Raw genomic sequence first — 25,938 nt, 5'->3', positions numbered from 1 at the left:
CAGTGGTGGTACAGACATTAGGTAAATACAGTCATTCCAAATGGGAAAAATTGGCCAAAACAAAGGGGCTATAGGCGCTATGCAAGTCCAAAATCCAATGAGACTGTAATTAAATTTTAAAACTCTGAAATAATCTTGACTCCATGCCTCACATCTAGGTCACATCGATGCAAGAGGTGGGCTCAAATTTATAGATGTTATTTCTAGAATATTAAAAAATACAATAATTAAATTTGTAGCACATCAGTATAAGAATTAATTTAACTGATATCTAACAACAATATGCCAATACAACAAAGCTTTTTGTAGGTAATAATATTGATAATCGCATCAAACCCAAACATATTTATAAATAAATTCAACAAAAGGTGTACAAGATTTCTACACAGAAAATAACAGACCATTACTTAGCAAATTAAGAAAACATAAATTAATAGAGAAACATATCGTGTTCATGGATGATACTTGCCCATGGATAATTATCTGTAAGTTACACAAATTTGTGAAAATTTAAACTTTTTTAAAAAAACGCTTTTATTTTAATAACTTTAGGGATAACAGTGTTTCTTTAGTTACATGGATGAATTGTATACTGGTTAAGTCTGGGCTTTTAATGCACTAGTCACCTGAATAGTGGTCATTGTACCAAATGGGTAATTTTTTATCTCTCACCCCTCTTCCACTCTCCCTCCTCTGTATCTCCAATGTCTATTATACCATTCTGTATGCCCTTGCATACAAATAGCTTAGATCCCACTTATAAGTGAGAATAGGCAGTATTAGTTTTCCTGAGTTACCTCACTTAGGATAATAGCTTCCAGTTCCATCCAAGTTGCTCCAAAAATATTGTTTCATTATTTATTGCTGAGTAGTATTCCATGGTGTGTGTATGTACCATGCAATTGTGAATTGAGCTGCAATAAACATACACATACAGGTGTCTTTTTGATATAATGTCTTCTTTTTCCTTCAGTAGTTACTCAGTAGTGAGATTTCTGGATTGAATGGTAGATCTACTATTTGTTATTTGAGAAATTGCCATACTATTTTCCATAGAGGTTGTACTGTTATAATTTACATTCTCATCAGCAGTGAGGAAGTGCTTCTTTTTCACCACATCTGCGACATCTATTGTTGACTTTTTAATAGCCATTCTGGCTGGCCTAATGTGATATCTCATTTGATTTTAATTTGCATTTCCCTGATGATTAGTGAAGTATGAATATTTGTTCTTGTTTGTTGGCCATTTGAGTTCATTACTAACAAAGAGAGACACTCTTTAGAAAAAAAAATTTTCTAAAAACTTGTGTAATTATTACGTTTGTATTTGTTTTCAGTATTAATATTTACTTATATATTTATGATATGTCACATCTTTAAGAAACTTAGAAGATGTATTAACACGTTTAAGTTGCATAGTATACCACCTGTACCAATTATAAATCAGGCTCTACTCTAAAAGTTTTACATATAATATATTGGCTTTTAATGCTGACATACATGGTTCATAACTTTTTGAAATAAATATAACTTACTAGAACATTTTTTGTCAAATTGTATGTTGAGAAAAAGTCCTTATTTTTAGTAATATGAAACAAAACCAAGAGAAAGAAATCATGAGAGCTCTGTGTACAGCTTTTAAAACTTCTAGAAAAACATAGAAAAAAAAATCATTGTGGGCAAGGTTTAGACAAAGATTTCTTAGCTATTACACCTAAAACTCAATATGTTACTGGGATTTTTAAAATGTGCTCTTCCAAAGTTACAGATAGAATGAAAAGACAAATCACAGATTGGAAGAAAATAGTGGCAAATCACATATCTAAATAAAAATTTGTGTAAAGGAAATTTAACTCCATCTCAAAACCCAACAATTAGAAAAAAATAAATAATAGGTAAAAATTTGAACATTTTAGTAAGAAAATATATGTAATATATTTAAACCCATGATAAAATGCTAAACATTATTAAGGATTAGGAAAACTTGGCCGGGCGCGGTGGCTCAAGCCTGTAATCCCAGCACTTTGGGAGGCCGAGTCGGGCGGATCACGAGGTCAGGAGATCGAGACTATCCTGGCTAACATGGTGAAACCCCGTCTCTACTAAAAATACAGAAAACTAGCCGGGCGTGGTGGCGGGCACCTGTAGTCTCAGCTACTTGGGAGGCTGAGGCGGGAGAATGGCGTGAACCCGGGAGGCAGAGCTTGCAGTGAGCCAAGATCACGCCACTGCACTCCAGCCTGGGAGACACAGCAAGACTCCGTCTCAAAAAAAAAAAAAAAAAAAAAAGGATTAGGAAAACTCAAATTACATGCACAACGAGACACACACACACACACACACACACACACACACACAAACACAAAGAGACAGAGACAGAGGATTAATAAGACCTAAAGCTAGGGGAATCAAATTTATTGAATTTGTGCTTAACACTATACAAGAGATTCTTGTACTATTCTCACATTTCTGTAAGTTTATATTTATATCAAAATTGAAAGTTACAAAATAATTCTTAGAAAAACATGCCGGGCAAAGTGGCTCACGCCTGTAATCCCAGCACTTTGGGAGGCCGATGTGGGGAGATCACCTGAGGTCAGGAATTCAAGACCAGCCTGACCAACATGGTGAAACCCAGTCTCTACTAAAATACAAACACATTAGCCGGGATTGATGGTATGTGCCTGTAATCCCAGTACTAGGGAAGCTGAAGCAGGAGAATCGCTTGAAAACAGAGGTTGCAGCAAGCTGAGATCACACCATTGCACTCCAGCCTGGGCAACAGAGCAAGACTCCATCTCAAAAAAAGAAAAAAAAAAAAAAAAGAAAGAACGATAAACATAATTATGCTGCATAAACATTTTACAGTGATTATGCTGCACATGACTGAAAATATGTGATGATATTTCTCTAAATATCTACAATCTTTTTCTTTTTGTAATATAATTGCTCATCTCATTTCTATGGCACTCATTTCTTCCTTATCTTGAATCAATTGTCTTCAGATCATTCATTCACTTCACAGCATTCCATCACACTTCCTTCTACATTGATACTGCCAATTCATCATAATCACCAATTACATTAGCGAATACTTTAAGTAGAATCTTTTTTTAAACTCTAATCATGACACCATTTGTGATTTCAAGAGCTGTTTCAGTGGGAACACTCCTGTGGATATGAGTAGCAATATAGAATCTTAAATTATCATATAAATATTAGGAGAAAAAAACACATGAAGAATATGTATATAAGTAAAAGTATAACATCAGATGAGTAACAGTTTTGCAACTAATTCTTCTATGATGACAATAACTCAAGTTCTATTCAAATTATAGACAATTATTTTTATTAGAGACATCCACTTTAATGTTAAAAACTGAAACTGAATTTCCAATGATTTCTCATAGGAGTTAGGTATTTCAGCTTGAGGGAAGAGGTAGCAAAGGACGATACTCCATAACATTTTTTGTTGCTTTTTAACTATAGTTTTTTTTTATTGACATTTAACTATAATATCATAATATATAGAAATAAATTATAGGGTTTACTAAAACCACGTCATTTGAGTAGAGTCAGTCACAGAAATTTCAGAATCAAAAAAGAGGGAGAAATATGAGAAGCAGAAAGAAATAAGTCAAATTTTGTTTAACCCTGTCTAAACCACAAAGGTTAAACAAAACTGAGAGACTGCATTGAAATCAATTAACAAAACAATTAGAATAAAAGTAAGTTTAGACTGAAGTTAAGAGTGCTGGGCTTTGTACTGAACGCAAATCTCTTTCTCTGGTTTGAAGTTAGAATCCAAAAGAAACGAGGCCAGGTATGATTTCCAGAAAAAGGGAGTCCAGAAACCGTTAACTAAATCATAAAGTTGTGTTTGTATTTGGATAGTACCAGAAATAAATCCTGAGATAAGGAGTTGAATATAAGTAGCTCAAGAACATAAAAAGATGGTAATCAGATCAAAAGTGAAGGCAGTCAAAAATGTGTTAGATGCAGGTTAGTGTGGGGAACTGGAGTTGGATTTCATTAGTGACCTACTCACATTTTGACATTTCTGGCTCACAAGTATTTTATTTACTCTGATGGCAGAAATTTCTTCAGATTTTCAAATTTTATTTCTAAAATTCTATCTAATAATATTCTGATTGGTGGCTAAAATTACACACTCTAAGGCAAATACACATATATTCTTCAGCTGAACAAAACTATTCCTGGAGTTTAAGAGCTGATGACAACGCTTGAGATTTTGGTCATATTTGACCATTGAGAAGCATTATTATTTCTGCACATATCTAATAAAAATAAATAATTTTTGAATCAGGTATAATAATATAATTTAGAAATTACCTCATTTGAACAAGGAGTACTAATAAATTTGAAACACCACCACAAATAACATAAACATGGGGTACAATTTTCTGACATGAAATCACCTGTCATTCTTAAATTCTCCTAGCTTCTACAATCTGGGCTGAATATATTACTGAATTTGGTGCTGAGGAATCACAACTGGAGTCATACTCTCATATCTTCCTAGGAATTATGGCATTAATCTTTTAGATCAACTGTTAAATCTATTTCGCAATAAAATATCAGAAATAAAACTGTAACAACTTACAAAAGTAAATATTTTTGCCCTGTTTGCCCTATATACTTTGAAAAATTAAATATTTGAAAGTTTAGGGGTGTTGAGGACCTCTATTTACATGTCTCTAATCCTACTACCTTTGGTTTTTATTAGAGGAAACTACTGTCCTGAGATACAATGCATTATTCCTTCCCATGAGACTCTTATAGTAGTTGTATTTTTCTCTATTTGATTGTAAAATCCAACACTATCAGATATTTTATGGTTGTCGTTCTAAAGTCATGAGTGAGATCAACTCTAAAATTATTTTGCTTTTTATTTTCTCATCATTGATATTATTAAATTTTCATAGACTTCTGCTCGTTGAATTCTCCTCTTTTGCCAATTATTTCTCACTTGTTATACTCAATTGCCTACATGCTTGGCTACATTTTGTAGTTATTAATATATTTTGGCTATTTATACTTTGTAATTATTTTGCTTTTTCCCAATTGTGCTAGCCATAGTGATAGTTTCAGTTCATTTATACTGCAATAACAATATAACTGAGACTGGGTAACTTACACAGAACAGAAATGCAATTTTTTTACAGTTCTGGAGGTTGGAAAGTCCAAGATCATGGCACCAGTATTCAGTTAGGACTGATCTATGTTTCCAGGATGCACCTTGAATGTTTCTTTGTCTGTATCAAACAAACACCGTGCATTCCCATGGTGAAAACTGAGAAGGAATGGACTTGCTACCTCAAAGCCTTTTATAAGATGCTAATCCCATCCATAAGAGTTCCACCCTCATTTCTTAGTCATTTTATAAAGGATCCAACTGTTAATAATATAACATTGGTGACTAAGTTTTAACTTACAAATTTTAGAAGACACATTCAGGCAGTAGTAGTGATTGAGGACATATTCAGATAAAATTTTTCACAAGTGATAAACAGGAATTCTTGAAACATTATTTTAAAAAGAAATTATTTCAAAAGCATTGGAAAGATCGCAAACAAAAAGAACCAGGAGAAAAATTTATACTTGCAAGGGCACAGCTGAAAAGAAGAAAAATAAGAGGTTTCTCTGCTGCTTATTTGATTTGCTTTTTTTTCCTCTAAATGTGCTAGCCAGAAAACCACAGGTTTGCTGGCTCAAATTTGCGTGAAACAGTGTTCAGAGTTTGTGAACAAACCTGGAAATTTAGCAGGACTCAGGGTGGAAGATGTGATTCCAATAGAAAAATCACTATAGAACTTCTACTTGGAGTATTATTTTTTCCATATACTCAGCTCACTGCTGAAGTGTGAGTGTTCCTGAAGAAAATACTTGAAAACGTTATAAATCAGCAATCAGAAAATAGCCAGGAATCCACATGTGAAAGACAAAAATATACCAGATAAGTTTTGTGAATTCAGAATTTTTTTTTTTTTTTTTTTTTTTTGAGACGGAGTCTTGCTCTGCTGCCCAGCCTGGAGTGTAGTGGTGCGATCTCGGCTCCCTACAAGCTCTGACTCCTGGGTTCACGCCATTCTCCTGCCTCAGCCTCCCAAGTAACTGGAACTACAAGTGGCGGCCACCACGCCCCGCTAAGTTTTGTTGTTGTTGTTGTATTTTTAGTAGAGACGGGGTTTCACCATGTTAGCCAGGATGGTCTCGATCTCTGACCTCATGATCCGCCTGCCTCGGCATCCCAAAGTACTGGGAATACAGGTGTGAGCCACCACGCCCAGCTGAATTCAAAGTTTTTATAATGAATTCAACTTCTCAATATTAACTCATCTTGGGCAATCTCAAATTGGAGATTTGTAAGAGTATACAGCTCTGGGATGACTGGTCAGCTGAAATTTAGGGAAGAGATAAACAGCAGCAGTAAGATAACTACAGAAATATTGACCTATGATGTTAGACCTAAAGCCATAAAAACCCTAGAAGAAAACTTAGGTAATACCATTCAGGACATAGGCATTGGCAAGGACTTCATGTCTAAAACACCAAAAGCAATGGCAACAAAAGCCAAAATTGATAAATGGGATCTAATTAAACTAAAGAGCTCTGCACAGCAAAAGAAACTACCATCAGAGTGAACAGGCAACCTACAGAATGGGAGAAAATTTTTGCAATCTACTCATCTGACAAAGGGCTAATATCCAGAACCTACAAAGAACTCAATCAAATCTACAACAAAAAAACAAACAACCCCATCAAAAAGTGGGCAAAGGATATGAACAGACACTTCTCAAAAGAAGACATTCATATAGCCAACAGACACATCAAAAAATGCTCATCATCACTGACCATCAGAGAAATGCAAATCAAAACCACAATGAGATACCATCTCACACTAGTTAGAATGGCAATCATTAAAAAATCAGGAAACAACAGGTGCTGGAGAGGATGTGGAGAAATAGGAACACTTTTACACTGTTGGTGGGACTGTAAACTAGTTCAAACATTGTGGAAAGCAATGTGGCGATTCCTCAAGGATCTAGAACTAGAAATACCATTTGACCCAGCCATCCCATTACTGGGTATATACCGAAAGGATTGTAAGTCATGCTGCTATAAAGACACATGCACACGTATGTTTATTGTGTCATTATTCACAATAGCAAAGACTTGGAATCAACCCAAATGTCCATCAGTGACAGACTGGATTAAGAAAATGTAGCACATATACAGCATGGAATACTATGCAGCCATAAAAAAGGATGGGTTTGTGTCCTTTGTAGGGACATGGATGCAGCTAGAAACCATCATTCTCAGCAAAGCATCGCAAGAACAGAAAACCAAACACTGCGTGTTCTCACTCATAGGTGGTAATTGAACAATGAGATCACTTGGACACAGGAAGGGGAACATCACACACCGGGTCTTATTGTGGGGAGGGGGGAGCGGGGAGGAATAGCATTAGGAGATATACCTAATGTAAATGACGAGTTAATGGGTGCAGCACACCAACATGGCACATGTATACATATGTAACAAACCTGCACATTGTGCACATGTACCCTAGAACTTAAAGTATAATTTTTAAAAAAAAGAAATATTGACCTGTGTATATGAGAAAAAAGTCAACTCACATTATTGGCTGACTACTACACTAAACAGGCAATGGCAAGAGTCCTCCAAGAAGGCAGGGGTAAAATATCAAACTTTGGAAGCTGACAAAACTTGAGCAGGTATATCAAGTGATGCATACTGTATGGGAGACAGAGTTTATAAGACTAAGAAATTTAATTGCACAGTAGATATAAAACTCAATAACAGAGAAAACAGAGAATTCAGAGTCAGAATATTACATTACCCTTTTCTACAGTGCCCAGTTTTGGTAGACATGAAAATATACCCATGAAATTTATTGCTCTGAGGCGCATAGTTAACAGATATCCCCAGTTGCCATTTCACTAGATATACCACTATATCATAAAGACATCACTTTCTCCCTGGACTTCTCTCAGACAGTGTTAAGCATGGAGGGAATACAAATGGAGGCCTATACCCATAAAACACAGGGCTCTTCTGATGAGTTTCTTTAAGTTGAAGTCCCCCCATCATCCCGGCCAACGCAAATTGAACTCTGCACTTCAGTCAGAGACTAACGACACAATTCCCCTTCCTTCTATGTTTCATTTCACTGATGTCATAGCTACATGTATTCTAAAGGCTCTCTAACTATACTTGTGCTCCATATTCTCCATTTATCTTTTACAGGAAGTCGCCAAGTAAATATTGTACACAGATAAATCCATCTTGTTACTTGCTTCTCAGAAGACTTAAAATGTGGTACCAGGAGTAGTCTGATAAATCAGGTTGTAAGATGGGGTCTCAGGAGTGGCACATTCACTGCCTGATGAAAAAAAAATGATACTATGGTGAGTGGCATGTTGAGCACAGCCCAGTTGATAAAGATTTTACTGTTATAGACCTGGAAAACATACTGAAAAGGAAGAACACCTTTGCAGGTGTGATGGCTTAAAAAATATGCGGATGAGAGAGGAATTCTTATGAAGAAAGCAAAGGTGGCTGGTGATTGCTAAGCTGAAACTGACATAGCACAGAGGAAAAATAAGAAAATAAGGGATGTCGAACAGCACATAAAGGCTAACTATAAGAGTCAAAGGGTAGCTTGCATAGGCTTACGGAATTTTTTTTTTATTCTGTAAAAAAAAGAGTGGAAGCCATTATGCAGCTGACTCAAGTTTTAGTAGTTGCAGTTGCATTGCTTGAAAGATGTTTATGTGCTTTGCCAAGACAGTACTCTTGTGCTAAAATCTGGGCCCTTGTTGCAAAAACTGGGATGCCAAAAAAACGGAATAGAAAACATAAATAGACATTATTGAGGATGCGGATGTTTCAGACTCTCTTGTAATCATTTACAAAAGTGGTCCACATGTCCATTACAAGAGCTAGCACTATCCACAAGATAAAAGATACTGCAGATTATCCTCACCCACAAGTGAACCAGACCCATACTGTCTGGCAAACGCACATTCAGGAGATGCCCCCATCTTCCCTTCTGTCTTTTAGGTTATACGTAAGATTAAATTGCAGCATAAATAGCTAGAGATATGCTATATTTGATAAAGGCAGAAAGTAATTATATATCCAAAAAGTGTAATAACTTCCTAGTATATTCTGGCAGGAATCAGGGTAGTATTAACACAAGATTTAATGTTAAGAGAGCTTGCTCAAGGGAGACAGAACATAAGTCTGGATAACCAAGAATATGTTACCTAGAGGGCAAGTCTGAGGACATGGGATTTAACTCATTGGCAAGTACATTTGGAAACAAAACAAATCAGCTACTATAAACCTGATGAAACTAGGGGACCATGCTGAGTGGGGTAAAAATCCTAGAGGTGTCCTGGAAGGCAGAATAGGAACAAAGGAAGAAATGGAGACATGTAAAGATATCAAAATTCATTATTATGTGTATAAGGAAGACCCATCAGAATATTGTGTCGAGGGGTCTAGTTCCTGATTAAAACTCTATGTATGACTTTTCAGGTCTCACCATAGACTAATCACAAAGTCTTTACCTGGCAGGTTTCGCTGGAGAAAGCTGCCCTCCCCACACCAGACTTGATGCACAGCCAGTGCATTGCCTTTTATGAAGGGAGCTGCAGTCAAGGCTTCAGGCCCTTCTGGCTAACCATGTTCTTATGCATATCTGCACTCCTAGAACCTGTGCCTTTACAGGTCTCCTTATCATGAAAACTCCTTATTACCAAGGTCTCCTTATCATGAAAACTCAAAGATACTTTTCCATCCTGACAGACTTTTCATTCAGGGCTTCCTCAACAGTAGGAGAACATAATATCTACACTGGTCTATCTGACCCAGTAATTCCATGGGAAAACATAAAACAAGAATAATTCATGCCTCTTCCAGTGATGATTTATCATCATCACTATAAATAACTGGATACTTAACTATTTCATTTTTGGCTTGATGCTCTAATTAGCTACTCTGACACCTGACAACTCAGCTCTCTTTTCCAGATCACTTAAACTGACAAATGTTTCATGGGAGGGCTCAAGAGTCACAGTATTTCAAACCCAGTGTGATCATAGTAGCGAGAATGAAACTGACATCACTAAGAAGTGCAGTGTTCCTTTTTGCAGATCAGACATAATAATAAGAGAGAGAGAGTCTCATAGCTGAACTCATTAATGTTCATATATATACACACATATGTTCATATGTATGTTCATATATATACACATATGTCTGTATATATGTGTTCATATATATATATAACCAAATGAATGGAAGTCGGGTGCCAAGGCTTATCCTCCAGAAACCAGAAATTTTCAATTGCAGCAATCAGAAATATCAGTGATAAAAATCAAGGGATCTTAACCCACAGGGAGTTTTAAAAATAGTTAATCAAGTATAGTACCTCTAGGGGAAAAAATTGGCAGTAAACAAGGATACTACTTAATTTGCAAAAGCAGAAAAAGCCAGGAATTGAGATGGAGGAGACTAATTTCCCCAATAGAAAGCAACAATACTTTGCTCAGTTCCCTGACGTGCCACTTTTCATACAGAGAACACATTGGCCTGGTGAAGAGGTGAAAAAAATTGTCATGGTAGCAGAGGTACTGAATATTTTCCCCATAACATGGACTCCCACTTAATCAGGATTATATAGTTACCTTTGCATCTAAATGCATGGTAGATCTAAATACATATTGGTCTCACAACAGAGACCAATATTGATTTCCCAATGTGACATTGTTGCATTATTTTTTACTCAGATTACCTGGTCACTTGATGACAAATACACTACATGGTTCTCCTTCTTTTATGACAAACAAAATGCCAGTTTATTTTCACAAGGATATATACTTATTGTATGTATGAATTTGTCTTTTCATCCACAAGGTTACCATCTGCACCGCTAATAGAAGCGGTATACAATGTTGTATCCAAAGACATGAAATCTCACAGTATAGAATATCATCACAGGTGCACATCAGCGTCCAGTGCTACTCTTCGGTATCTACTGTTGTGCTCAATAGAGATGGTGCTTCCCCAAAGCTGTTCCCATTCAAAGATGAGCATGGAGTACCAAAAACCAACATGCCCACTTTGTAAAAATCAAGAGTGTAATTCATAATTCAAAAGTTAGTAAACATAAACTGACTCTAGATATTAGAATTGGATGTGACCCTAGATATTAGAATTAGAAGATAATACATCATAGCAGGTATTATTAATATGTATAATGGATTAAAAATATGTTTAATCTGTTTACGCAGATTAAAGGAGGAAGCAGTTTTAACGAGTAAACAAGTAATTTTAAGACAAAAGAAAACTTCACAAAATAAGATCCAAATAGATATAGTAAGACGGAAATACAATACTTATGAGGTGTCTTGAATAAAATATTGAAAATAGCAACTAAATAACACATTAACATAAAACTAAATCAATAACAATTGTTCAATCTGAACAATGGAGAAAAAAATAAAGAAAAAAATTAAGGGCACCTCAGAGTCTTGTGTGAAAATATAAAGTGGTATAATATACATGGAATTGAAGTCTCCAAAAGAGAAAAGAGTTAACACAAAACAGGAAAAGACAATTTGGAGCAAGAGTGGCCAAAAACTTTTTAACTAAATGTGTAAAAAGTATTAACCCAATGCTCTAAAAGAATTATTAAATATTAAACAGGTAAATACAAAGAAACTTTACATTCCCATATTAACAAGATCCTGTTGAAAAGGCAAAAACAGAGAGTGTTCTAAAAGGAGCAAGGGAAGGGGTCAATTACCTATTCTATCAAAAGAAAAAATACATAATTAATGAATAATTTACCATTAGAAATGACAGACACCAGAATATGCTAGAATGGCATATTCAAACACCTCAAAAATACACCTTAATATTTAGAATCCAATATTCTACCAAATTGTATTTTAAAAATGACAAAAAATCTGAGACACATTTTCAAGTTAAAAAATATAGAGGGATAAGTCACCATTAGGAGACATCCATTAAAAACTATAAAGGAAATTATTTAACTAAAGGAAGAAAAAAAATGCATCAGAAAGAATCTTGGATCCGAAAGAGAAAATACAGAGTAAAAGATGCGATAAATATTCTGGTAAGCAAAAATATTTCCTGTCTATCTCTATTTTATACTTGTATGGTTATGTCTATATTTTATCTTTGTATCTATCATTTTTATAAAGGTCTGTGTATTCATATTTATATCTATAGTCATATCTTTATCTGTCTATTTATATCTATCTAGAGTAAAAGAGAGTGAAAGAGAGTAGCCAGAGATTTTTTTCTTTTCTTTTCTAATACGTTTAAATGACACACCAATGTTCCTGGCTCAGTATGGCACACTTGGTGTCTGTACACATTCAATGGAACAAAGCAGTCATATGGTAAAGTATACCATCAGTGCAGTGAAAAAGAATGATGCTATCATAGTGGGAGACATTTAAGGGATAAATAAGTAAAAATCATGAATATTTGATTTTACTAAAAGGTGAGTGTAAATAATTGGAAATAATTACCAAATCTATGGCACTAATATACTTTATAAATATTCACAATAATAATGGATAATTACCAAACAAGGCTTCAATTAAAATACATATTTTTTCCAAGGGAGCGATAACAAAACTGACAATATTTTCAACCACAAAAATAATAAGACAAGAAGATATTACTGTAACACATTTAAGTATAACAACAAAATGATAAAAATAATAACAGTAACAATAATTGACAACCTAGGATGTTATGCAATTAAATTACTTTCAGAAATGTTGGTTGAATGTAGAAATATTATACTGAACTTGAATGAATCTATGATTAGAATGCTTACACTAACAGAGCTTCTGAAAGAGGACTATAACACATTTCCAAAAAAGAAAACGATCCTAAATGACTGAATTCAAAGTACAGGAAGTTATTTTAAAAAGAGAGGAGTAAATATGTTGGTAAATGAATGTTATTGGTTTACATACATCATATATATTATTTCAAAATCATATCTATGTTTCAAGGCCTGGATAAACTATTATCTCTTCTACAAACTCTTTTCAGATGTCCGGAAAGAGAATTCATGCTTCCACCCTCCAACATCTCACAATTGTAGCACATTCTGATTCTTCCTAAGCTTCTAATGTAACTATCCTATAGTAAGCTGATGAAGAGTAAAGCCAATGATGTATCCTTTTGTATTTAATTATCCATCAAGCAAAGTACCTTGAAAATAGCATATAGTCCATGTCAACAAATAAAAATAATAATTATCTTGGTCCATCTGTAATTGAAGCATTGTAAATACAGATGGTCGCCAGTTGTGTTTTAAACTTAAACATTGAATGATTTTTTTTTTAAAGATTATTCTTTTAGCCGTGGTCCTTTATATGTTTCCTAGAAATATCTCAAGTTTGACACAAGTAGGAAATTTATTGACTCAAAACTGACCAAAATTTACTCCAAATGTATATTATTTTCTTCAAGTAAACTATGGAATAACAGCATGTAGTCTATTTACTGTCATGCATAGATAATTTCAATATTTTAGGTTAAAAACTTTGATTTTGAGAATTACAGTTATTCACCCTATTAAAGTATTATTATCCTCTGCTTTCTTGGCTTCTGTATTTTCACTATAAAATTTTTAGTGGAAATTTATTTTTATTTATCATTCTCAGGATTCTCTAATATTTTATAACTTTTTCTATTATTATACTTTAAGTTCTAGGGTACATGTGCACAACGTGCAGGTTTGTTACATATGTATTCATGTGCCATGTTGCTGTGCTGCACCCATTAACTCATCATTTACATTAGGTATATCTCCTAATGGGGAGGGATAGCATTAGGATAGCATTTCACAACTTTTAAATTATTATTTTTAATCATTTTGAGGAAAACTTAATCCATTAACATACCAAATATTAATTTTCTTTATTTTTCCCTTTTCTCTTACCGGAACTAAGATTAAACATATGTTAGATGTTTCTACCTCACACATTTTACTCTCTCCTTTATAATTTCTGTCTATTTTTATTCCTGCAGGTAAAATATTGGAAAATTAATTTTCACTTTTTTCTGTCAGCTGTGTCTAAGCTATTATCACATCCATGAATTGAGTACAGTACTTATATTTTGATAGAATTTCTTAGTTCTAGAAATTATCTCAGGTTCTTTTCTAAATCTAATATATAACTCTATCATCTATTTTTTTTCCACAGACATTTTCAAATTTCTCTCCCTTTCTACTGTGTCTCTCTCTGTAACATACTTTAATAAGTCAGTACTTGATCATTTCCAAAACTCATACCTTTTTAAGTAGTTCACTACTTAGTCTTACACAATATATGCTAAGATTTAGGAATATGCTAAAGAGTATCAACATAAATTTCTTACATACATCATCTTCATGTAACACACATTAGCAAAACACAGCTGTAAATTAAAAAAAAACCTGTAGTAATATATACCACATAATTATAATATTGATTAAAGTAATCAGTTTTGTCCATAGGCGCCATTTCTATTGTGGAGTTACAGGCTATTCACTCTTTCATAGCTGTTAATTCATGTAATAGAAAAATTCAGAGAGAAAAAGAAGATGTAAATCCTCCTCAGCAGTGAGGTCGGAGCTTTTCTCAATTGTTTAATCAGAGTAATATCAATATCTTCAAAGCAATCCATTGAACACATTGTTGACAATAACATTTGTTACTGTCCTCTGTATATACACAACTGTGATCAGAGAAAATGGCATCTTTTTTTTTTTTTCTCAACTTCCCAACTTCCACTCTGCGTTTACTCAATTATTCATGAATGAAATAACAGCTTTCTGCATTAATAATGTAAGAGACAATGTAAGATAAAATGTAACTGGCAAAAGGATGAACATTTTGGCAGCTTTTATGATACCCATTTATCTAGCATTTTCTGTCATTAATTATAATGCCATCTTTAATAGGAAACATGCTCAGGGACAGAAGGTTTCCCCATTGACAGGCAGGATCATTACACTTTAATAAAAATACATTTTTTTCCTTAGCATAGCATACCTTCCTAAGAGCAAGGGAAAATTTTTGTTGGTTTATTTGTTTTCGGAATTACAACTTTAAAATACTTTGAAGAAATTAGGCATAAATTCTTGTATTTCAGTTCTGTCTTTTCACCCTTATATTCAGTACCTTACACTGAGCAATGTTGTTAGCTAAGATGAATATGGATAATATTTCAGTGAAAAAATCTCTCCACAGAGTATTTATTTTCTTTCTACATAGAACTAACCTTTACTCAGAATGTTTTAGACATATGTAAAGAAATCCCCAAATTTCTATACTGGTATTTTATAACAATGCAAATTTTAACTTGAACGCTTATCAAAATAAATAATTTTAACAATATGAAGCATACTTCCTGTGTAAGAGATAATATTTGATTCTAAAAATACAAAGTCATAAATGGTAATTGCCTTCAAGGAGATTGTTTCTTGGTTATCCTTAGTAGAAATTCTACCAATTGTTTCTAACTGGTTAACTAATGTAAACATTTAAGCTTTGAAAAGCATTTTTTATCATAGAACTTGAGAATTGAAATGAGTCTAAATTGAATATATTGTAAGGCAACTCTTTCAGGTATGAAAAGTAAATCCCCCCAAAATTGATTATATTATCACCATTGTGACCGGTATTCATATTGCAATCTCATTTTTCTGAGCTTCCATTATGTAACATTGTCTGTTCCTGCACTCTTCGTTTTTAGTAAGCATCGTTATCTCATCAGTTAATATTTGGGTTAGCATAATAACCAAGAAAACTTCCTACTACTTGTAATAAAAACACATCATAAAACATGAAAATAAACATGATTAACATATTATATCACAGAATCAGGTATGCAAACTGATTCTATTTAATAAACAATAATCATTTTTTCTGCACAGTGTATATATTATTAATTAATGCATGAAAATATAAAATGTGCACCACATTTACTTACTAAAACTTAGTTGTTTGTTTAACCTGCCTCAACATAATAATCTTCATTTTGTGTTCATTTTTGTATAACCAGTCACTTTATAAATTTCTTTGAAATTTTACATTTGATGCTTTGTAGTGAGAATGTATTTCACAACATAATACAATCAAGCTAAGGTGCCTTATTACAATGTATTCTATTATGGCATAAAAAATGAAGAAATTCTATGTCCAATTTTATATAAACCTTGCAGTCTATCCTCCTTGATCACTACATGTTTGATTATTATTTATTTACCTTTCTCATCATATTATGTGATACATGTAACACCAAGCCTCTCAGAGTGTAAGGACCTATTCAGGACACAGGAACTATTCTATCATGTCATTCTTCTCACTAAGCACACTACCACACTCATTGCTCCACCATCACTGGCTACAAATGACAAAACTACAATGTTTACTTTTAACTGTCACATCCATATGTCTCAAGAAAGAAGGTGATTGGTCAAGTCATTTGTCTTGGAGCATAAGGAAACATTTTTCATTAAATTAGCTCATAGGTTGACCTTTAGATTAGGCATTCATCCTTCATTCAACAAAGCATGACAAGTGAAACAGTAGAACATGGTAAACCTCAGTGACTGTATTAGTCCATTTTCATGCTGCTGATAAAGACATAACTGAGACTGGACAGAAAAAGAGGTTTAATCTGACTTACAGTTCCACATGGCTGGGGAGGCCTCAGAATCATGGCAGGAGGTGAAAGGCACTTCTTAACCTGGTGGCGACAAAAGAAAATTAACAAGAAACAAAAGTGGAAACACCTGATAAAACCTTCAGATCCCCTGAGACTTATTCACTATCACGAAAATAACACGGGAAAGACTGGCCCCCATGATGAAATTGCCTCCCCTTGGGTCCCTCCCACAACACATGGGAATTCTGGGAGATACAATTGAAGTTGAGATTTGGTTGGAGACACAGCCAAACCATATCAGTGACCTATACATAATGAATTCATCATAAGAAAACAGGAAGAATATAGATAGCTGGCAGTATATTATTGTAATGTGTTTCAATGTTATATCTATTGTTTCATAAAAGTAGATGTTAGAAGTGGATTGCATATTTTACTAATTTAAAGCATCTTTTAGTCTAACTTAATTATATCAATTGGATTTTCTTTATAAAATTGCAGGGACCTGCTTTCTAAGAAGTTTATCATATAATGTTATCATTTTCAAATGTCTTTATTAGTCATTTGCTTATGAATCTAGAAAAAATTTATTGAATGCATATCCAATTTTATTTTAATTTTAAGTTTCAATTTGCCTTTCTATATTTGTATAGTTTACTCACAATGGCAGATATGGATTATACTTATATTAATTACTAATATTTTCTGTTTATTTTGGTTTAATAATTAATGTTTTAGTTCCTTGCAATGTAAATTATATTTCACTTCTATATTTTTTCTTTGTAAGAATTTAACATTTTCAATTTCTGTTATATTTATTAAAGTTTAAAATAAGAGAATATAAAATATCAATAGTCAGTATTAACAATGAAGAATCCTTTATTTTGGCCAAGTGCGGTGGCTCACGCCTGTAATCCCAGCACTTTGGGAGACTGAGGCAGGCGGATCATGAGGTCAGGAGTTCGAGACGACCCTGGCCAACATGGTGAAACCCTGTCTCTACTAATATACAAAACAATAGCTGGGTGTGGTGGCATGCACCTGTAGTATCAGCTATTGGGGAGGCTGAGGCAGGGGAATTGCTGGAACCTGGAAGGCAGATGTTGCAGTGAGCCAAGATTTTACCACTGAACTCAAGTCTGACAACAGAACAAGACTCTGTCTCAAAAAAAAAAAAAAAGAAAAAAGAAAAAGAAATCCTTCATTTTGACTCCCACATAAGTAAGAGTTATAGTATAAATAAGGTCATGGTAAAATTCGTTTAAATCTGTCTACACTATTTTCATAATTTTACTTTAAAAATGTTTTATTTGTTCATTAATCATTATATTCATATACATACATATTTACAATGAATACCTGGAATATATGTGTGTCCATGTGTGTAACATATATTTCTACATACTTGTGTATATATAAGAACTACCAGACAAAAACATACAAGGATTTTTTAAATATAAATAACGGACAAGGAATTTCTCAATGGTAAGTATCATAAAATAAAAAGGTACAACTTTTCAAACAGTACAATACTAATCCATTTACATCATGAAAGTACAATAGCTGCTAGAAATGAAACAGAATAGCAACAGAATATGTAGAAATGTAATATAAAAAAATCACATAATCGCTTAGAAAGATTAAATTAAAACAAATGATTGAGCCATATTTCATTATGGGAAAGCAAAACATCAATATTCATGACTTGATCCAACATGAATTCATGATTGTCTAAAGAAATGTTATATAACAAATTACAAATAAGTGCTCATATGACTGACGACATAAATATTTTTAATGTTTATATCAAATAAACCATAAAATAAATCTAATAGGTAATACATACCTGCAATAATTATTATGTCTATCAAATTAGTAATACTTATTGTATAAATGTCATTCAAAATAGATAAGACAAATATGAATGTCTTCAGATTAAAATAAGCAAAACATATAAGAATTCAATAAAAAGGCATTTTTAATGTTCAATATGTTCTTAAAAATAAAAAATAAAAAATTTCCACAAGAATATGTATACCGCTTTATTTTATTTTATTTTATTTTGGACTGAGGATCTCACTCTGTCACCCACGCGTGAGTGCAGTGGCGCGATCCTTGGCAAACTTTTTTATATTTTGTAGAGACCGTTTCGCCGTGTTGCCTAGGCTGGTCTCCACCTCCTGAGCTCAAGGGATCTCCACGCGTCAGCTTCCCAAAAAGCTGGAATTACAGTCATGAGCCACCGCGTCCGGCCTGCATATTTTCTTTATCAAATTGGCATAAATGTTTAAAAATCAGTAATAGAAAATGATTGCTACAATTATTATAAATTGTTTTTGGAAACAGAACAAGAACAATATGGCAGGATGACAATTCTTCTATATGAATTCAGTGTCTTATAATGATTTAATTCAAATATAGGTATTCAGTTAAATAAATTATATGGAAATATGAATAATAAATATAAATCCTACTAGGATTGCGATGCTATAATCATTTATAATATTTATTATTATTAAACCTTCTTACAGCATTGATAGAATAATATGCAGGCTAATATATGAAATGACTAATTATTAATATACTGATAAAGAACATAAATATATATTTCATTTTTATGACAAAAATAATTTATGTTCATTGTAGAAAATATAAAATATTTTTACAATGAGTGAATAAAAATTATAACCTATGATAATTATTTTATTGTTTAATAGGGTACAAAAAACTATACTTGGAATGAAAAAAATCATGAAAAAAGCTTTACTGATGAAAATGCTAGTAAGATTATATTATGAACATTATTCTCACACTAGTTTTGAAGACATAACTGATTATGTTTTGAGAAAAATAACTTACCAAAAAGATCTGAAATGATTTCATAATACTAATAATTGTATATGCATTAGGGAAATAATGTAAGCAGTTTAAACCTTTCACTTTCAGGGTAACTTCTTAGCTAATTATATCAAATATCCAAGAAACATTTAAGCATAATCTTATTTAAACTATATATGAAAATAAAAATGGAAATAATTAAATCAATTAAATATAAAATTTTATAAACATTATTTAACATCAAAATATTTTAGACTTTAGGAAGGCACATTACTATGAAAAATATTTAACAATGTAACCTTATAAATGTTAAGCACTGTGTTTTTTAAAAGATTAATTACAAGTACAATGTTATCATTGAAAGTTTGTGTTCTTACTTGTGAATTCAATAGAAAGCTGTGGATATTTTTTCAAACCTTATTTTTAATTACTTCAATGTAAAACTATTTTACTCCTTAAGATACTTCACAGTGTTTTTATTACTTTAATCCATTATGGAAAAAAATAGTTTGCAGATATGTTTGGAATAAACCTGCTTGCTTTCTGTTGGGTATACATGTGCTATTTTTGTTCATTTTGTGACAGGTAACTGGGAGGTTTTCTTAAAGGAACAAAAGTAAACTGAAGGAAAAAAAGACATACCCAATAACTTCTGAAGTCTACCCACAATAATAAATACAAGCTTTGCTTCAAATAAAGTCCATAAAATGTACCTTTAGCTATGACAAAGTGCCTTATATAAAATAAAATGACTTTTAAAACAATTACAAATGACAAATTAAACTAAAGTTAAAGTTTAAATGTACTTGAAATTAATGAAAATTCAGATATTTTCAAAAACTATAACCCTTCATATAGTGAAAACAAAGTAAAACAAATAATAGGTTTTGGAATATTAATGATTTGGGGAAAACAGAGAGATGTAAAAAATTACTGACTACACCTATACTTTGATTTTATTAGGGTAAAATCCATGTTTTAAAGTCAATTTCCAAAAGGATTTATATATGTCTGAGCATAATATACATATAATTAACAACCACTTTAAGTTTGTATAACAAAAATGTGAAATACTTTAGCATTTTTATTTCTTGGGGGGTAATTTATATAATTACAAATAGTTTTATGGGACTTCATATTCAATTACTTATAAGTAGGTGGTATCTTTCTATTTTTATGTGCTAGAAGAACATTTACCTAATTTGAAATAATAGAGTAATATCAAGCAAAGATTTCAATTTTGTAGAAAAAAAAATGATGCTGTCTTTCATAATTTCAGTAAAAAAGAGTATATAGTTTTCTATTCAGGAAAGTAAGAAAGTTATTTAGACAATTTAGCATAGCATCAATATTTTCATTAAATTTGGAATGTCCTAATGCTTTACAAATTACAAATTTATATTTGTAATTTCAAAACAGAAAAATATTGCCTTTCAATATTTATACATAAGATATTTATTTAGGAGTTAATTTCCTTGCACTTGTATAATATGCTCTGATCTTTATTTTTTTACTTATTGTGTTTTATATTTTCTTAGTTTTCATTTTATCATCATAATCATAATTCTTACTATTATTAATAATAGTAGCAGTATGTTATTTTCAACATCCATGCACCTCTGAGCAAAGACTGCATATCATATTTCAAAAACTAATGTTTTTTCTTATTTATATTTATGATGTTAATTTGTTTATTATATTCAATAAACATCTATAGAGCACCTACACTGTAGCAGGTTCTACTCTAAGATTGTATGGAACAAACAAATAGCTGTACATTCAAGGGGCTTACATTCTAGTTTGTAAGGAGGGACAATTAGTAAGATAAATAAGTAAAAAAAAAAAAAAAAGATAAAATAGCCACTAAGGATTAAGCAGAAAATATGTCTATTGATATACCAAATGCAAAATTATATTCAATTCACTTATACTTTGTGTTTTTAAATGAATCATAAGCAGTTAAATGAAAATGCTAAAGTATTATAAATAACTCTAAATTAATCTGTCCATTACTTATTCATAAATAATGTCAGTAAGTTTGCCTAAGACATATAAACAAAATAAAAATCAAAATAATATCAATCACAAAAATAGAATTTAACATTCCACAAAAGTGTATGTATGTCTTCTTTCTTTACTAATCAGTATTTGCTATTTCTATTTTGAGAGAAAAGTTCATGTGCAGTACAATATTTTGTGGATAAATCAAATATGTCTATATATTAGGTAAATTTCACATTTATTACATAATTACAAATGTAATCACAATATCACACTCAGTTTTTATACAAATCAGTACCTAAGTATATCTTTATATCTGCCTTTATGTCTGCCTATATACTTTCTTAGCTATATACCTACCTATCTATCTACCAATCTGGCTTATTTAAAGGTTTAGCTTCTGAGAATACTGTGTTTTCTCCGATACTAATTAGTGAGATAAGCATTACAAAAGCAGTGACAAACTAATCAAAAAATTCATCAACAATTTGCATTTGATAATGATGCTTAACAGACCAGGATGTTTACTGTCCACATTTTATCTATGAGGCAAAACAAACAACTAAATTATAACTTTGTAACATCTGCTTCCTCTACGGGGCTATTTGTATAGACTTTGACAGATGTGAGAACAGCAAAGAATGGCTGTAACAAATGCGACAACTAATAGTGATGTCTTAAAAAAAAAAAAAATCAGCCAATCTGAGTTTATTGAAATGAGCTCCAGACTGAGACTGAGATGACATGCACCTGTTCCTCCAAACTATTACTCTGGAAAGAGATAATGACTTTAAAATTATTATTTTCCATCATGTGAAATGTGAAAAAAACCTGAAATAGTACACCACGGAATATTGTAACATCACAATATATTTTTCCAAAGGTCTCTCAGTTTGTGCAAAATTATGGTGCATTTTATTGCCTGGCGAATGACTAGTGCAGGAATGAAAGAGGCAGAAAAGGATTAGGCTTTGTATCTACTTATGTATGCATTTAATTGCTTATAAATTCTGTAGATTACGGTTCTACACATGAGAATTCAAATGGGCTTTCTTGATGCAATTTTTCTATCTCCGGTACAGAAAAGTTGTTGAATCCTCTAAGTTAGATAATCAAATATACTGAAGACTTAGAAGTGAAAACCTTCAGGGCAAATTCATAAGGCCAGGATTGAAATAAGTTATATTTTTACTTTAAGTAAATAGTTTTATAAATTTATAGTTTAAATAAAAGCATAGTCCAACATTTGTTCTGTAGGTTTAAAACAAATCTACAAATATTTTGATAAGTTTCTCATGAAGAATTGGAGTCAATGCCCTCCTGTTTTTAAGCTAGGCAGGTCTTTGTGACTTCTTCAATGATCAGAATATATTGAAAGTGGTACTGCATGATTTCTAAGGTTAGGTTAGAATATGTGTATCATTTCTACTAGTTTCTCTTGGGATGCAAGCTCTGGGAACTTCCAGCCACCATGTAAGAAGTTCAGCTACACTGAGGCTGCCAGGCTGAGGAGGCCTTGTGGAGGAAAATGCCCTGCAGCCTAAGCTAATCCCAACCGAGTCGTTTCAACCTAGGCACCAGCTGTGTGTGGACATTTTCTAGATGACTCCGGCCACAGCACCTGTAGGAACGAAAAACTGAACAATGACTAATTAGTTGAGACCAGTTATAGGCAATGACTGATTAGTCGAGACCAACTATCTTCTAAATATGATAGTTGATAACAATAAGGAAATGTTTTTATGTGCCTAAAAGTAGATAGTTTTATATACTATCCATATATATATTTATTTACATCAATAAATATCCAAAACACCTAGTACATTGAAGTCTATGCAATAATATATTTATGGTTTTTAAATAAAAAATCACAATCCATCTTGTATTTGGTAAAATCTTCCTTTTTTCTGAAAAAACATTTATTTACATGTAAAATGCATGATACATATATATATACACACACACATATACACACATATATAATATTTTAAATTCACAAAAAACTTAATTTATCATAATAGAAGACCAAAAGAGAATATGTATATAATTATATCAATAGATTTTATAAAAGCATTTAAAAATGCAACATTTATTGCTGATAAAATCTCTCAGCAAACAAGACACAGAAGGAAACGTTCTCTAAATGATAAATGTATTCTAGGTAAAACCTATAGCTATCACAATTTATTAAGCTATCTTAATGGTGATAGAATTAATATTTTCCAATATTTTCCTCTTAATATCAAGATCGAAGCAAAGATTTCCATTTTGACCACTCCTCTCTAACCTTGTACTTGGGTTTCTATACATGAACATCATGCACACACACATACACACAAACACATTGGAAAGAGTTGTTTTTGTCATGGATGACATGATCATCAATGTAGACAACACAGGGAATAAACAAAAATTCTATTAGATCTAATTAATAAGATTAACAAATTTGTAAAATGCAACATCAAGAAACAAACATAAGTTGTATTTATATAAGCTACAAAATCAATGGGAAAAGTAAATTCAAACTACCATATCCAATTGGATCAAAATACAAAATACAAATCTGACAAAATATCTGTTAAACGTGTACTCTGAAATCAACACAACTATTTGAGGGAAGTTAAAAAAATATCTAAATAAATTGAGAGATACACCAAGTTAATTGATTGAAAGACTCAGTATTTTTAGGATGTCAATTGTCTGTAAATTGATCTAGTATAAATTCAACACAATCCCAATTGAAATGGTGACAGGCATTTTCTGAAATTTGAAAAGTTTATCCTGAAGATTTTATAAAAAAGCAAATATTTAGAATAGACAAAACAAATTTAATATAAAAGAACAAAGTAGTAAGACGTACCTAAGCTTATTTAAAGACTTATTACAAAGTTATAGAAAGCTGGGCAGTAAGGCATTGAACATAACCATAAACAAATAAATCAATGAAATAGAATAGATGGAATAGAAATACATGTGCACGGGCATGCACACACACAGACACACAAACACACACACAAATATGGATCACAAATTTAAGGACATAATCTAAAACAATACAATTTGTTAAATAAGACATAAAAACATATTTTCTAACTTTTATTAGCAATGATTTCTAAACTACAGACCTAAAAAAATTGAGAACTAATGTTCTGCAAAAGACTCGGTTAAGTAAATAAAAAGACAAACCAGAGACTTGAAAAATATCACTATGAATCACATATCTGATGAAGAAACTGTGTACAGAATATATAAAGGAACGTCAAAACTCAGTAAAAACAAAATCAAAATCAACCCAATAAGAATGAGTAAATATTTGAACAGGAACATCACCAAATAAAATATAAAATAAATAAACACTTTAAAATGCTCAGTGTAATTAACAGAATGCAGATTGAACAACAATGAGATGTTATTATACATCTAGTAGATTATCTAACATTTAAAATTCACCATAAAACATGTTGGAAAAAATGAAAGCACTGAAACTAATACATTGCTGATGAAAATGGTAAATGGTAAAACCACAATGGAAAGCAGTTTGACCATTTCTTATAAAGTTAAACTTACACCAACTATATGACCCAGCTATTCCATTCTCATGTCTTTACCCAAAAGTGTTTGAAGCTTAAGTTTGTTTAGAAAAAGTATATATAGATGTTTGTAACAGGCTTATTTGTAAAAGCAAAAATAATGAAATAACCTACATATCTATTACTTGGTAATAAATAAACACATTTAGGTATTTTTATAAAAATTATGCTAATAAATTAGTGAACAAAGGAAGCCAACCAAAACAAGGTACACATTATAAAATTCTATTTACATAAAAATGTAGAAACTGGAAACTAATTTATAATGATGATTGCCACCCAGGGACAATTTTGTCCCCTATGCACAATTTATCTATATCTAGGGATATTATTGGTTGTGATATCTAAGGAATAATACTTTCATCTACTAGTTGGAGGCCAGAGGTGTGGCAGAGTACTATATAATGCACAAGATATTATCCAATCAAAACTTTACAGTAGATGCTGCTCCTGAAAAATCCCTATCTATGTTCATAAAAATAAAAGAAATCAGTGGTTGCTTGCAGGTACAGATAAAATTACAAGGGAGTATGAGAAAATCTGGGGAGCTAACTCATGTGTTTATTATTGCAATGGCAATGATTGATAATAGGAGTCTATTAAGTTATCAGAACTTATCAATTTGTGTACTTTCAATGCATGCAGTTTATTACATATCAATTATGTCATACTGTTTAAAAAGCTACTATCTAAGTGAGAATCTGAGTCTAGCAAAAATATTGAGTAATAAAAAAGAATTTAGGAAACTAGG

The sequence above is a fragment of the Macaca thibetana genome, chromosome 5 (genome assembly GCF_024542745.1).
Source record: "Macaca thibetana thibetana isolate TM-01 chromosome 5, ASM2454274v1, whole genome shotgun sequence".
Lineage (NCBI taxonomy): Eukaryota > Metazoa > Chordata > Mammalia > Primates > Cercopithecidae > Macaca > Macaca thibetana.
The sequence above is the reverse complement of the archived record's forward strand: the minus strand, read 5'-3'. Positions refer to the sequence as shown.